This window comes from Etheostoma spectabile, chromosome 15 (genome assembly GCF_008692095.1).
Source record: "Etheostoma spectabile isolate EspeVRDwgs_2016 chromosome 15, UIUC_Espe_1.0, whole genome shotgun sequence".
NCBI classification, from domain to species: domain Eukaryota; kingdom Metazoa; phylum Chordata; class Actinopteri; order Perciformes; family Percidae; genus Etheostoma; species Etheostoma spectabile.
The window spans coordinates 34,478,138-34,492,537 of NC_045747.1; the positions used below are offsets into that span (position 1 = coordinate 34,478,138).

The following is a 14,400-nucleotide window of genomic DNA, read 5'->3' on the forward strand; positions in this document are numbered from 1 at the left end:
ATCCGTTTCTCCTGGTCTTCTAAAATATAGGAAATCATTTGATAGTCTAGAGTCACATTGGGGAGAAAGTTCCACTTAGGACGTTGGACAGAAGCCTGATGTAAATAATGTGTTGTGGTGGTGTAGTGTGTGTGTTTGGGATTGGTAGCATGAAATAAGATAAGTTGCTTTGTAAATAATATAAATTAACTTCAATTCACTTTATTTATAGTATCCATTTATCCAAGAGTTATCTCAAGACCTTTAAGATCGGCAGGTCTAGACCACACTCCAGAATTTACAAGAACCAACAAGTTTCTTGTAGTTTTTCCTCCAGAACAGCAGCAACAGGGCCCCAGTGGAGAGAACACTTCCTTTTAGCAGAAACTGGGACAGACCCAGACCCAGGCCCACCCCAACCCAGCCTATAACCCAGACCCAGGCCAACCCAGACCCAGGCTCTTGGTAGGCGTGTCTGACGCGCCGGTCGTGTTAGTGGAAATAACAAAAATAAACAAATTAGTAGTTTTGGTAGTCAGTTCTTTGTAGTAGTCTGCATAGCAGACGCTTGGTGTGCCTTACACCGGCACAGCAGACGTAGCAGCCGTAGCAGACGTAGCAGACGTATCAGGACATAAGCAGAGGTACGGACCATAGCAGGACGTAGCCAGGATGTAGCAGACATAGCAGGACGTGCAGACTGTAGCATGACGTAGCAGGACGGTAGCACACGTAGCTGGCACCGGGGGCAGAGTGTAGCATATTAACATGCACCGCAGAACATGGCAGGGACCATGCAACAGCTGCTACCAGTGATTTTAGGAGGATCCCCTGATCGAGTGACAGGCTGTGACAAAAGAGCATACGGCTCCCAGAGCTAGGTTCGTACTATGTTGTAACTAGGTTTAGTAACTAGGTTCGTACACTGTGTGTTATTAACTAGTTGTAACTAAGGTTATACTCGGTTAGTATACAAGTTAGTAACGGTAGTACTAGGTTAGTATCTAGGGTTATATCTGGTTAGTAAACTAGGTATTAAACAAGGTTAGTAACTGGTTATTACTAGTTTGTAACAGGTTAGTAACAAGTTAGTAACTAGTTCTACTATTTAGTACACTTTTTGTACCTAGGTTTCGTAACTAGGGTAGTAACAATGTTAGTAACTAGGTTAGCACCAGTTAGTATCTAGGTAGTATCTATGTTAGTAACAAGGTTATTAACAAGTTAGTAACTAGGTTATTAAAGGTTAGTACATGTTAGCAACTAGTTTAGTACTAGTTTAGTACCATGTAGAACTAGGTTATTAACACGCATTTCAGACTGGTGCAAATAAATGGAAGATAGGAAGATAGAGAGAAGTCTCAGTCCCCAGCTGTCTAAAACTATTACAGCAAACCAGAGAAGACAGGGTAAAGAGAGGACGCCTTGTCGTGCTAGAACTCTCCCCAAGGATCGGGCTGTATGCCCAGTCTCCCTTTAGTTTCATTACCTGCAGGCCGGGTTTTAGCGGACGCTGCGACCCTCACTCCCTAACAACATTCAATTCATTCCCTACCCTAACATAACACCTTATCAACAGAGGGAATTCCTTAAGCCTACTCTTAAATGTGGAGACGGTGGTCTGCCTCCCAACCCAACTGGAACGCTGCTTCCACATGAGAGGATCCTGATAGCTGACCTCTGGTCCCCTGGCCCAGAACGGGAATCGTGGTTCCACAGAGAGAGCCTGATAGCTGAACGCTCTTCTCCCGTTCCTACTTTTAGAGACTCTATGAACCACCATCAATCCCTGCATTCTGGGAGCGTAGTGCTGCGTGTGTAGGGTTGTAGTACTAGGATCGTCTTTAAGAGAAGATGGAGCCTGACCATGAAGACTTTGTAGGTGAAAGAAGATTTTAAATTCTATTCTAAATTTACAGGAAGCCAATGCAGAGAATTAAAACATGGAGAAACGTGATCTCTTTTCCTGGTTCCTGTCAGACAGCGTGCTGCAGCAGTTCTGATCACTGAAGAAGCCTTTATGGACTCTTCGAGCCACCTATTACAAAGATCGCCTTAATCCACCTAGATTAACAATGCTGGACTATTTTCTGCACATTGTTAAGACAGGATATTCCTGTTTTTTGCACTATTAGTAGGGTGAAAAAAGGCGATCCTTGAAATTTTCTTTAAAGTGGGAAATTAAAAGAGAGTCCTGATCAAAGATAACTCCAAGAAAATCCTCACGTGGTGCTGGAGGCCAAGGTGGTGCTGAGGCCATGGATGCGGAGGTCAGGTGGTGCTGAAGCCAGGGTGGTTCTGGAGCCCTGGTATGCTGGGGCCAGGTGATGCTGGAGCCAGGGTGAGCTGGCCCAGTTTGCTGGGGGCCCAGTGGTGCTGTAGGGCCAGGGTGGGGCTGGAGGCCAGGGTGTGCGGGAGTCCCGGGTGGTGATGGGGCCCGGGTGGTGGCTGGAGGCCAGGGTGGTGCAAGGAGGCCAGGTGGTGCTGGAGGCCTGTGGTGCGTGGCGGATCAGGGTGTGCTGGTGCCGTGTGATGTGGGGTCCGGGTGGTGCTGGTGCCAGGTGGTGCTGGCGGCCAGGTGTGGCGGAGGCCAGGGTTTTGCTGGAGCAATGGTGGTGCATCCAGACGTAACTAGCTCTTTGTATAATTCGTCACGGAGGTGTTGGGCCCAGTGCAATAACCTTCATTTTATCTGAGTTTTAACATTCAAAATTACAGGTCATCCATGTTTTAATATCCTCGAAGGCACATTTTGAAGTTTAGCTCACTGATTAGTTTCCTGCTTGTGGATCATATAAAGCTGAGTATCATGCTGCAACCAATGAATGTTTATGGAGTGCTCCTGATAATACTGCCTAAAGGAGGCATATATCAAGTTAGGTGGATGTTACCATGGACTTTGACTTTGAGCGAATGTGTGCCCCCGCCCTCCACCCCCCCCCGCTGCCTGCCGTGCTCGCATCTCTGCATTTGGGGTAGGCTCGGGTCAGACTTAACATACGTAGTGAATTAAATGAGAGTATACTTATATACTAATTTATCATTTAATCCAGATCAATCTGAGCTACCTTCGGCATCTTAAAGCGCTGCTGCCCCATTAAGCCGAGTCCAGATGAGGATTGGTGTTCCACCTTGTTTTCCATACATGTGGATTTTTCATTGATTCCCGTCAATGCTCCACGGGAGCGCCCACTTTTTGAACGGCTCTGGTTCTGGTCCTTCTGTGAGTACCGCCGCTGTGGACTTGACCACCCGTTAAGTTTCTCCGCATGACCACTGCCAAGCCCGAGAAGGCAGCTTCCCACCCCCCCCCCCCCCCCCCCCCCCATGGTCCACCTGATCGTGGCTGTTGGTCCCGCGTTTAAAACGAACCAACTGGAGGCTCCTGGGAAACTTTCTCTTATTTTATGAAAAGTAGTTCCACCGAATGTGTGTACTGGAAACATCTGATCAACAGCTGCTGATCTCAGACCAGCAACGGGCAGTTTAACCCTCGAGTTGTCTTCCCGTCAAAATGGAAAATCAACACTTTTGTTGAAGCTTTTTATTGATTTTTTAAAACTTTTTCTTACTTTTTGTCGCCTTTTTTTCACACTTCTGACATTTAAAAAAAATGTTTGGTCCCTTTTGGTCCATCAACTTGGACACACCCAGTTTATCTGATACACACCCACATAGTTTTTTTTTCTGGCTCCACTAGTGGTCCAACCAGTCAGAATGCATACTTTCATAATGAAGCGACACAAATGAGGACACACACACACACACACACACACACACCCTGGTTAATGATAAGAAACTGCGTCACTCCACTTTGTCTGTGGAAGTTGAAGTTGAAGCTCCTTTTCTCCACAGACCTGCTGAGGACAGAAGAGAGCTGCACACTGATGAAGTCCATGGCTGAAAGTTCAGTAAGTGGAGCTGTGATTGGTCGAGATGACGTCTTTGATTGTTGTGGTTGGACAAACGGTTGAATTGATGGTGAACGTGTGATTGTTTAAAGCTGGGAGACAAGATGGCCGCCTGTGTGAGCATTCCAGAGAAAGACAAGGAGAAGAGAGAAGAGAAGCGTTTGGCTCTGATCGGGTCTGTCAGGACTCTTAGATTGTAGTGGGGGGGGGGGGGTCAACACAGAGAGACAACAGCTGAGGATGAACTCTCACCTGCTATTATCAATCCTCCATCCTTTCCCTCTTTATTTGACCCATCTTCCTCTAGTGGTGGATGTGTTTGTGTTCATGTGTCCTCTCATTGGTCAGCAGCTTGGAGGAGAGTTTGGGCTTTTTATCTTCCACAACATGTCTTCTTCCAGACAGTAGAAGAAACCCATTCATCTGGTTCACTTTGTCCATTTGTGTCTGTAATGTCTCCGTTATTCACCAAACGTTAGCATTATATAAGGCTCCATGTCATGTTGAAACACAGGGGGGTGGGGGGGGGGGGGGGGGGGGGTCGAGAACCTGGAATCCACTCCTCGTGTTATGTTAGTAATGAGCTGGTGAAGTTTTCCTGTTGTATGTTGATAGAGTCTCCCCTTAATGACAGCAGCCTCTTTCAACACCCACACAGCTTTCTATCTCGTGTTATCTTGCTCCGGTTTTCTACTGTTTCTATAAGAAAAGAATATTACTCTGTGTCTTTCGCAGTCCTAGCTGTAGAAACAACCAAAGATCACATTCAGTCTAAAGGTGGGTTGGCTATTAGTCATGGTGGAACAATGAGAAAAGTTTACAGGAGGGGGTTGGAGAAGAAAGAGATTGATGAATGGAGAGCAAGGGGGAAAGAGAGAAAGGAGGTGAGAGTCCTTTTGCCTCACAGCACCTTCATCATTGAGTAGGCCTGCAAGCAGCTTTATCGTGGTATAGCCATTTCCATCAACCGGGCAATTCAATTGCTTGCAGCACAAAATCAGTTAAACAGATAAAACCAGGTACACACAGTCTCTTAAAAATCCTAGCATTAAAAACGAGAAAACACATGATAGACAGTTAAAAACAAATTGAAACATTAGACACATAAAACACAAGCATAAAGTTACAGTGCAGCATAAAATTTTTTTTTAATAACTGAGCTTATTTAAATACAGGCAGCCTCAAAAGAACGGTCTTCCCTTGATTTAAAGACTGAGAGGTAGCCGCGGATCTACAGGTTTTCGGGGAGTTTTTATTTCCAGATTTAGGAGCATATAATACTGAAAGCTGCTTCCCCTTTTAGTTCTGACGCTGTACAGAAGTAGACCTGTCCCTATGCCCTGAGGGTCTGGGGGTCATAGTGTCCGTAGCAGATCCGAAATGTATTTTGGACCTAACCTGTTAAGATTTCTAAACTAGCCAGAGTCCTTTGACATCAAATTCTTTGAGACACAGTAATCCATTGTAAAGCTTCAGAACTGGAGTGATGTGATCCATCTCTTGTCGTAGTTGAGGACGACCAAAGCTCAGAGGTGAGAGGACCATCTCTACCTGTCCACCACTCAGATCACTCCATCATCATCATCATCATCATCATCGTTCACACTCAGAGCTCTGTGTGTGTTGGGTTTCAGCCCAGAGACGCAGCATGGACCTGGACCCAGACGCAGATCCAGACTCAGACCTGGATCTGTACCCTCACCTGAACCTGGACCCAGACCCAGATCCAGACTCAGACTCAGACTTGGATTTGTACCTGCACCCGAACCCAGACCTGAACCCAGCTGTGTGTCCTTGAAGAGTGACCGGTCTATGCCTCTTATTATATCTTTCAAAGATGGACGCCTCTCTGCTGATCAAAGGTGAGCAGAAGTTACATTTTGAAGTAAAGTTCATTCAAGCTGTTCATTTTGCAGTTACTGTACACCTGTCTACTACAAACATAATATTGTCTTTACCGACGCCATCCCTCTGACGGGACCGTTTCTCCACTTAAGAGAAAACGTTGTCTCCACTCATAGATTGCAAGCATTAAATCTTCATAAACACGCTCATGCAGCACATCGATTGAAAGCTTAAAGTCTCATGATTCCACTAAGCTCACACAAAAAGCATAGTATGACTTAGTTATATTTATAATCCTGTTATGAAGTAAAGAAATACAGAAAGATTCTGTGCCGCTAGTGGAGTGTACATCCCTACCTTTTTCCTCGTGTCTTTATTCACGGCGTCAAAAGATTGCCAAAACTTTTTTTTCCTACATTGCTTACAATCCAAGGAATTAGACCATCCAAGCCATTTAAGCCAAACCGAGCTGGTCCCCTCACAATCTTGTAGGTTCTTGCCGAGTTTTACCGGACAGAAAGCTAAAACAGTTAATCATTTCTGGGTTGTGATCGCTTCTTTCTTCACCCCGGGGCTGCTACACTGTTACTGAGCACACCGGCGGATTTTCTGCCGTCTAAGGATTTGATTGACAGGTCGTGTCAGCCAATCGTTCTACTGTAACCCAAACTGTCCCTAATAGAAGCCAATCATGTCGCAGAGTTCAGGGAGGACCAGCGTGGGAAAGATTGACAGCTATTCCTTCCAGTTAAAACTAGATGTTATCAAAGCAGCGTCTCTAGCCAATAGGAAGGCGAATTGATTGATACCAAACCTGACCAGAAAATTTTAACCCTGTGATGGCTGTGTCAAAGTAAAAAATAAGGCCTTAGTTATTGCATTTCATCAATTTATAATGATTTATTTCATTAAATTTCATTTCATTCAATGATTGTATGTATATAGTTATTTCAGGTATGTGTGTGAGTGATGTGGATGTGTTTTTATTTAAGAAATTTTGTATTTTGCACTTTTTTTAGTTTTTTTCTTAAAGGAAATTAAAAAAAACGCACAGACATATCTGTAGAAATAACTTCATAAAATATCCATTTTCTGAGCGTTTTTCTTCTGGATTTTTTTCAATATTAAGTTGAGACATGTGGCTATGGTACTACCTTTGTATATAGCCCATGTAATATGCTTACAGTAGTGTTTCTTAATCATTTTACAGATGATTTACATGGACGCAAATAGAAATTCTCTGTTCTATCCTCTGTAGCTCTTTGTCAGTAAGGCCTAGTGTCACACTGACACTAGAAGCTAAAACTTGAGAGTGTTAACTTCCCAATGAGGGAAGGGTCATCTCAGAGGGCCAAAGGATGTGGAACTGCATCACTTTTTTTTGGGTAAAACATTTCAGCAAGAAAAGCATGTATTTTCAAGTGTGGGTAAAGAGGATATATTTAAACTATCCTGCAATATTTACTGCTTCATAGGAATTGTACATTTGACAATACATAACTTTAAAGGTAGAAATAAAAAAAGGACTCTCAGCTGAAACTCACTGCTCTGACACCACATCTCTTCCTCTTTTTATTAGATTCAATTATTGTCCTAACACAGAGGACAGGTACTGAGACAACTAAATGTAGTTTATCTTCTAACCAGGCCACCAGGCAGCTAGATTTCCCTGAGTTCTACCTGTTATATTTACCCAGAGGACCCTGTCCCTCGTCCCTGAGTTAGACCTGTTACATTTACCCAGAGGACCCTGTCCCTCTTCCCTGAGTTAGACCTGTTATATTGACCCAGAGGACCCTGTCCCTCGTCCCTGAGTTAGACCTGTTATATTTACCCAGAGGACCCTGTCCCTCTTCCCTGAGTTCTACTTGTTATATTTACCCAGAGGACCCTGTCCCTCGTCCCTGAGTTAGACCTGTTATATTTACCCCCCCCCCCCCCCCCCCCCCCCCCCTCCCCCCCACCCCCCCCCCCAAGGGCTACATTTAGCACAAAGTTCAAACCTTGACACATCAAATCTCAAAGGACACTAGTGTGAAGAATCAGAGGGTATGTGGGTCCACCAACTGGCTTTAAAGGCTGGTTTTCTTGACCAGGACCACGATGTGAAAAAAACATCTAGCTGGCTCTCACACTTAAACACACTCACACTGTCCTCAGACCATGTCTCAGTCTTGTGGTCCACCTGGTCCGTCCTGCAGGAAGAAACAAAGTCAGAATCAACTTCATACACCTTAACTCACTGTGGGTACGCCCTTACAACCCCCCCCGGCCCAAAATCACACTATGAATGACAAATAAATGTAATATCCACTTCTTTCCATGCAGCACAACAGTATTACTTGTATTGATCAGGGGACTTGTCCCTCTATGGGATGACCAAAATCACTAGCCTACATGACCCTAATACAAAAGACCATCTAATCCTAATACCAACTTGATAATAAAATTAATAGTGTATAGTAGAACGCATAACAATACATCAATGTATTTTGAAAATAGTAGATTATTTATGTTAAAGGAAAATACTGTATGTGACACATTCAAAATATAAAAAGGGTCTCAAATATTCTCCCCAGTGTAGTCAATTTCTCAAACATGTGTAGTATTTGAATTATCTCTGTGCTTTCATGTACATGTGACACTTATTCACCTCATTAGAGCCCTATCTTGGGGTCTGGTCAGAGTGCGTGAGGTGTTTAGGCCTGCCCCCACATACAAGTTAAAACACCATTCATGTGTTAGTTATGTTAAGATTTAGCAGTGCAACAACGTTTTCTTATTATTACTTTCTTTTCCTCTTGTTTGGGTTGGCTGAGTCCATTGATGTTCCTGTGCTATCACGGCTTAAGAGACAGACAGAAAATTCTAAAATGGCCTCAACCTCCAGTAAACCATGAACCAGACAGAGTTCATCGTTGGAAACCGAGGGACAGTTGTTCCATCTGCATACCTGAAGTGTCCAGTCTCCAGGGGGTCTTAAGTCCAGCTGACAGAAGCTCTTCACTCCTCCTGAGTCTCCTGGGAGGATTTTAGCTCAGGTCCACACTCTCAGATGGGAGGGGTTTGAGCACTTCAGAGCTGAGACCAGAAACTACAGCCTCTCCTCTGATACCAGACACCTGACAGCCACACTCTACACCAACACACACACACACACCACACACACACACACCACACGCCACACACACACACACACCACAACACACACACAACACACACACACAACACCCCAAACAACAACACACACAGTAATTCTGCACAGTCTATTCAACCATAGTTGGGATAGAACCCTCATATTGAACTGTGATATAATTCAAGTGGGTAAAATTCAAAAAATAAAAATTGTTCATTACCAAAACGCTATATCAAGTCAAGTTTAACGTGCCGTGAACCAAGACATGCTGGTTGGTAGTGCTGAGGTCACCTAACTCTTTCTGCTACAAGATGTTACCCAATTTAATCAGCATCAGATAAAAAGTTAGATTGCACCTGTTCCGATATTTGTTCCCGGCAACACGTTTCTTCACTCATAATTGAAGCATATAAATCTTCAAAACACTCTCAAGCAGTACATTCATGAGAAGCTTAGTCTCAGGAATTACATTAAGTCACACACGCAAAGCATAGGATGACTCTGGCGGTGTTACATGTTATGGACGTAAGAAACATACAACATACAAGCTATGTAATACAAAATTAGCTGGTCCCCCTCACATCTTGTAGTTTCTGGCTTAGTTTCGACAAGGGAAAATCTATATCGTCATCACATTTATCCCCTTGGCGGGCCAAAAGTTACATCGCACACCGCAGATTCTGTACGTCAACACATTCCATTGCAGTCTGTGGCTGCCAAAATTTCCTGAAGAAGCCAACTTTTGCATGGTCCCACCGTTCGTTGTGGCCAACTGGGAAAGATCATTCCTTCTATTTCCTTCCAGTTAAACCTAAATGTGTCCACACGCGCTTCCATTTTTATGAGCCAATGGAAGGCGTAATTGATACCAAACTGCCCAGAAATTTTAACCCTGTGCTGGCTACAACTGTGTCAAAGCAAAAATAGGCCTCTAATTCATTTCACCCATTCATCATTTTATAACTATGTATTTCAATACATTTTAGTAGGTAGATATTTCAAGTTTGTGTGTGAGTGATGTGGAAGTGTTTTTGTTTTTGCGAAGTTGTGTATTTTTCCCTTTTTGGGGGCTATTTTTCTAAAAAGGAAATAAGAAAACATGCACGACATATCTGTAGAAATAAATTCGTTATAAAATCCATGTCTGAGCACTTTGTCTTCTGGTGTTTTTTTCTGTATTAAGTTGAGACATGTGGCAAGGTTACTAGTTTTTGTATGTTGCCTCATTAATTGCTTACAGTAGTTTTTTTCTAACCTCTTTAGCTCTGTGTCAGTATAGGCCTAGTTCACAATGAGAACTAGGAAAAAACATTGACGAGTGGTTACCTTTTCCAATGACCTCAATCATTCCTTTTGGGGGTAAAGATTCGGCGAGAAAAGCATGTATTGTTCAGGTGTGTTTAAAGAGCAGTACCTAACCTGAGAGTTTCCAGTCTACAGTGGCGACCTTCAGGTTCCATCTGACACCACTCCTCTATAATCCTCAGGTCCTTGTTACTCAGGTCCAGCTCTCTAGCCACTAGAGGACTGGGGATGAGAAACTGAGACAGAGCTTCACAGCTTCTCTCCTGACAGGTTCACCACTCAGTTGAAAGAAAATATTCAGCCAGTCCTTTAATTATCAATAAAATAATACAAATAAAACACGTTAGAGAGTCATAATTTTTGAAATAACAGACACTAACTTGAGAGTTTCCAGTCTGACAGGTGGGACTCTTTCAGTCCGGAGACCCAGCTTCACTCCTGAATCCTGCAGGTGTTGGATGTACTAGTTCCAGCTGCCTCAGACTAGAGGAATGTGACTGAGACACTGAGGAAGAGCTCCACAGCTTCTCTCTGACAGGTACAGCCACATCAGTCTGAAAGTAAAAATTAAAAATGATGACGAAAACAATTACACTACTATTCTCTCGAATTATGAAACTCTGCTGTGTGGCATCGCTTGACAGACTGTTGTTGGAGGCTTGGACCACCCGGCAGCAGCTCCAGAAGAGCCTCCTCTGAAGCTGAAATATTTTTCAGGTCAACACCTCCAGATTTCTTCTGATGACAGTAAGATGACGACCAGAGCGTGCCAACTGAGCAGGAGACAGTTATCTGTGGAGGACGTCCTGAATCAGGATGTTGGACTCCTCCACGTAGAGAACCATCATTTCATTTCATTGAGACAGTGGAACATATTGATGCTTCTCTGCAGCATATCTCACGGATCTTCTTCTTGAATGTATCACGTTTCTCTGATTGGTCTCGTTGATCTACTTCCTGTCTGTGTCATCAACCTCGTTAGGAGACTCTGTATTGGTCTGAAGTGAAAGACCCAGGAGGAAGCGGAGGAAACAAGTCCAGGTGTCCATCAGGACTCTGTAAGGCCATGTCAACCACTCTGGTAGAACATTTTTGTTTTCCCTCTCTGAAGATTCTTTATAAGCTGGATGTTTTTTGTTCCTTACGCGCCAGCAGGTGACTCCAGATTGAATGAAGGTCAGATGGAATGAAGAGCAGACCATGAACTCCATGACACTCAGATGGACGAAGCTGAACACCCTTGTCCTGTACAGTCCTCGCTCCTCTTAAAGATCTGGGAACACCTCCTGAGACCAATGAGCTGCTATGATATCGATGCCCACACTCTTTCGTCTGATTCATTAGAAGATCATTTTGGCCTTTCTGCAGCTCTCAAAGCACTTTTCCAGAGACGTGATCATCTACCGGTTGTTTTTTATTCAGTGAGGTCTGGCTCAGCCTCCATCATACTTGCATGTCTTCACTTTGGAAGCGACCACCGTGAAGGGATGTCATATCAGTCGAGGGTCTATGGGCAGCTCTCCCTCATCCTCATCTCTGTATTCAACACGTCCTCCAGAACTGTAGCATTGATCCACAGACAGACTGGGATTGTGACACATGAGTGGTAGGGCGGTGAATCTTCTTGAGTTGGGGATCTATCGGCTGAGCTGCCTCCTCATCTCTGAATCTCTTCCTGAAGTACACCTACCTTTGGGCGTCGTAGAACCCTACTGACCTCTGTCACCTGTCAACACCGATCCCAGGGGGTGATGGCTGCTGCAGTGTCGTGTGGTGATACCATCAGGCGAGTCAGGAGAGGCAGTTTCCCCTTGATGAGGTTTGTCAATCAGCACACCCACTGAGTTTACTCTGTAACATCCGTCAGGATCTCACGTGATTGAGGAGTCCAAGGGTCGACACTCATCAGACCCCGTCAAGATGAGACCCCTCTTCAAACCTGCAGATTCCGCTTCTTTGGTTTCACTAAAGAAGTAATCAAACAATTCCACCAGCTGAACTTTCTCTCTTTCAGAACATTCAGACTCTCTGAAGGTGAATGGAATGTGAATGGTGTCAGTGGTTGGCTTTGCCTTCAGCCCAGTCCAGAGTGACTTCTGTGTTAAGACTGTTTTTCCCGATGCCAGCCACTCCCTTTGTCATCACGGTTCTGATTGGTTCCTCTCTCCAGGGGGGTTTTGAAAGATGTCTTCTTGCTGATGGTTGTTTCTGGTCTGTCTGGTTTCCAGATGCGTTTCAATCTGTCTGACCTCATGTTCCATCATTGACCTCTGGCAGCCCCCCTCCCTCCATGGGTTAGATCTCTGTGAACATCTATTCGCAGGGTTGGGTTTCCTGCTTTAGCAATCCCCTCAAACATACACTGGAACGTTTCTGCTGGTTAGATTGAGTGTCGCTGACAAACTCCACGATAACTTCCTGAATGAACACAACAAAGAAGATCATTCAGACAAAGAACATGGTTCACATTTCCTCAGAGAATGAGTACAGAATATATTTTGTTAACTATATTGAGACAAATATCCCGTTCATCCAGCATGTTAACTCTTTAGAGAAATCCTCTTACTGCTCTGCAGACGGTCAGCCAACTCCTCCTGCTTCATTCTCCTCAGGAAGTGCAGTGTGATCTTCAGAAATGCCTCTCTGCTGCTCCTCCTCTGCTCCTCATCCTCACCGTCCAACACCTCCTCATCCTTTCTCTGACTCTCTAAGCATTCTGGGTAATCTGGACTCAGAACCTTTTCTTCTTCGGCTTTTCGTTTCTTCACAAAAGTGACGATGTTGTCCTCCACAGCTGGAACAGAAGATGATAGAATGACCAAATCAAAGTGAAATCATATCACACATCAGATCCATGTTGGACGAAATAGATGTAAAAGTAGTTGTTGTCCATGTCCAGACCATAAAGATGGAGTCCATGGTGGGTTTGATGCTGCTGGGCAGACTGACCATGCGGACCCTTGGCTCTCCTGGTCCCCTCTGTGGAGAATCAGGAATGAATTAGCTCACATACATGTCTGTCCACACAGAGACACCACAAGGTAAGGTCCATGAAGTGATGTTTGGATGTTAACAGTGAATCAGAGGACTCCCTGTAGTGGTCCCCGTTACTAGTCCTGCTGGGTATCAGTTTGAAATCTTCACCTTTGATCATAGAGTGGCGTCCATCTTGGAAGTTTAAGGTTACCTGACCGGTCATCTGTCATGGACACACAGCTGGGTTCAGGTTCTTCCAGACCCCTGATAGAAACACAAGATAAATTCCGCTCTGCACCCCCAACACCCTGAGACCAAACTGCAGTGGTGTAATCCACCTACTGTTCAGTATAGTTGAGTCCAGGAAGTTCTGGTTAACATTGTGTATGATCAATAATCAGTATGTGGTAGCAAAGGCTTGCTGGTGGTGACTTTAGTGGGGGAACCAGGGTGTCATAAGGCTGGAAAAATTAGGACTGTTAGTTAATTCCAAGGGCCCTGACTGACAGGGGCCCCAAAAATAAGTAAAATTGATATAAAGCTATTAAACCATCATCATTCAGTGTTATGTGTGTATAAATATCCATAGATGACGACCCCCCCTCTGTATCTGCATGAAATGGTTGTTCTGCCTTATGCCCTTGGTGCACGGTTCGTAGTGCAGTCAGTAGAGCTTAAGTATCCTCAATGTGAGGAAGGCAGTATTGGTCGTGCTGGCGTCCTTTGCGACGAGTAGCATACAGATGCTAACGAGAGACTTCTGTAATGTCAACACAGTCAAAATGGACCTACTAAGAACGTGGTTCACTGCTGGCTACAAGCTAACATCACACACTACAAGGTTGTCAACAACCAGAGATAGCTACAACGCTTTGAAGAGTCAATTCGGTATGGTATTGCTAGTCTGGTTTGGGATTTAACAGTAAATCTAAAAACCCGATATTCGATCTGTTATGACGGAGGTAAGGATGGGAACACCTGCACCCCCCCCACCCTCAGGAGCTTTTGATCAGGCAACAACCAGGCCGGCTAAGACATCCTGTCTAACTCTCACATGGTGTTAGGACAGTTTGAGCTGTAAACTCACTCTGGGAAGAGGGACAGGGTCCTCTGGGTCAATATAAAGGTCTAACTCAGGGATGAGGGAGGGTCCTCTGGGTCAATATAACAGTCTAACACAAGGACGCGGGACAGGTCCTCGGGTAAATATAACAAGTGAACTCAGGGAGAGGACAGGGTCATCTGGGG

At 44.5% G+C, this 14,400-nt stretch overlaps 2 long non-coding RNA genes across 2 annotated transcripts in view; one reads left to right on the forward strand and one right to left on the reverse strand.

The window, feature by feature from the left end:
* The window catches only part of LOC116702627 (uncharacterized), a 20,687-nt gene extending 9,141 nt beyond the window's left edge, over positions 1 to 11,546 (reverse strand). The window contains exons 1-2 of the long non-coding RNA XR_004335223.1: positions 11,403 to 11,546; positions 8,580 to 8,581 (exon numbers count right to left, since the gene is read on the reverse strand). This is a non-coding gene — a long non-coding RNA (uncharacterized LOC116702627). The remainder of the gene's footprint in view (positions 1 to 8,579; positions 8,582 to 11,402) is intronic.
* Positions 3,762 to 14,400, forward strand: part of LOC116702616 (uncharacterized) — a 39,019-nt gene continuing 28,380 nt past the window's right edge. Inside the window, exon 1 of the long non-coding RNA XR_004335211.1 lies at positions 3,762 to 3,890. This is a non-coding gene — a long non-coding RNA (uncharacterized LOC116702616). The remainder of the gene's footprint in view (positions 3,891 to 14,400) is intronic.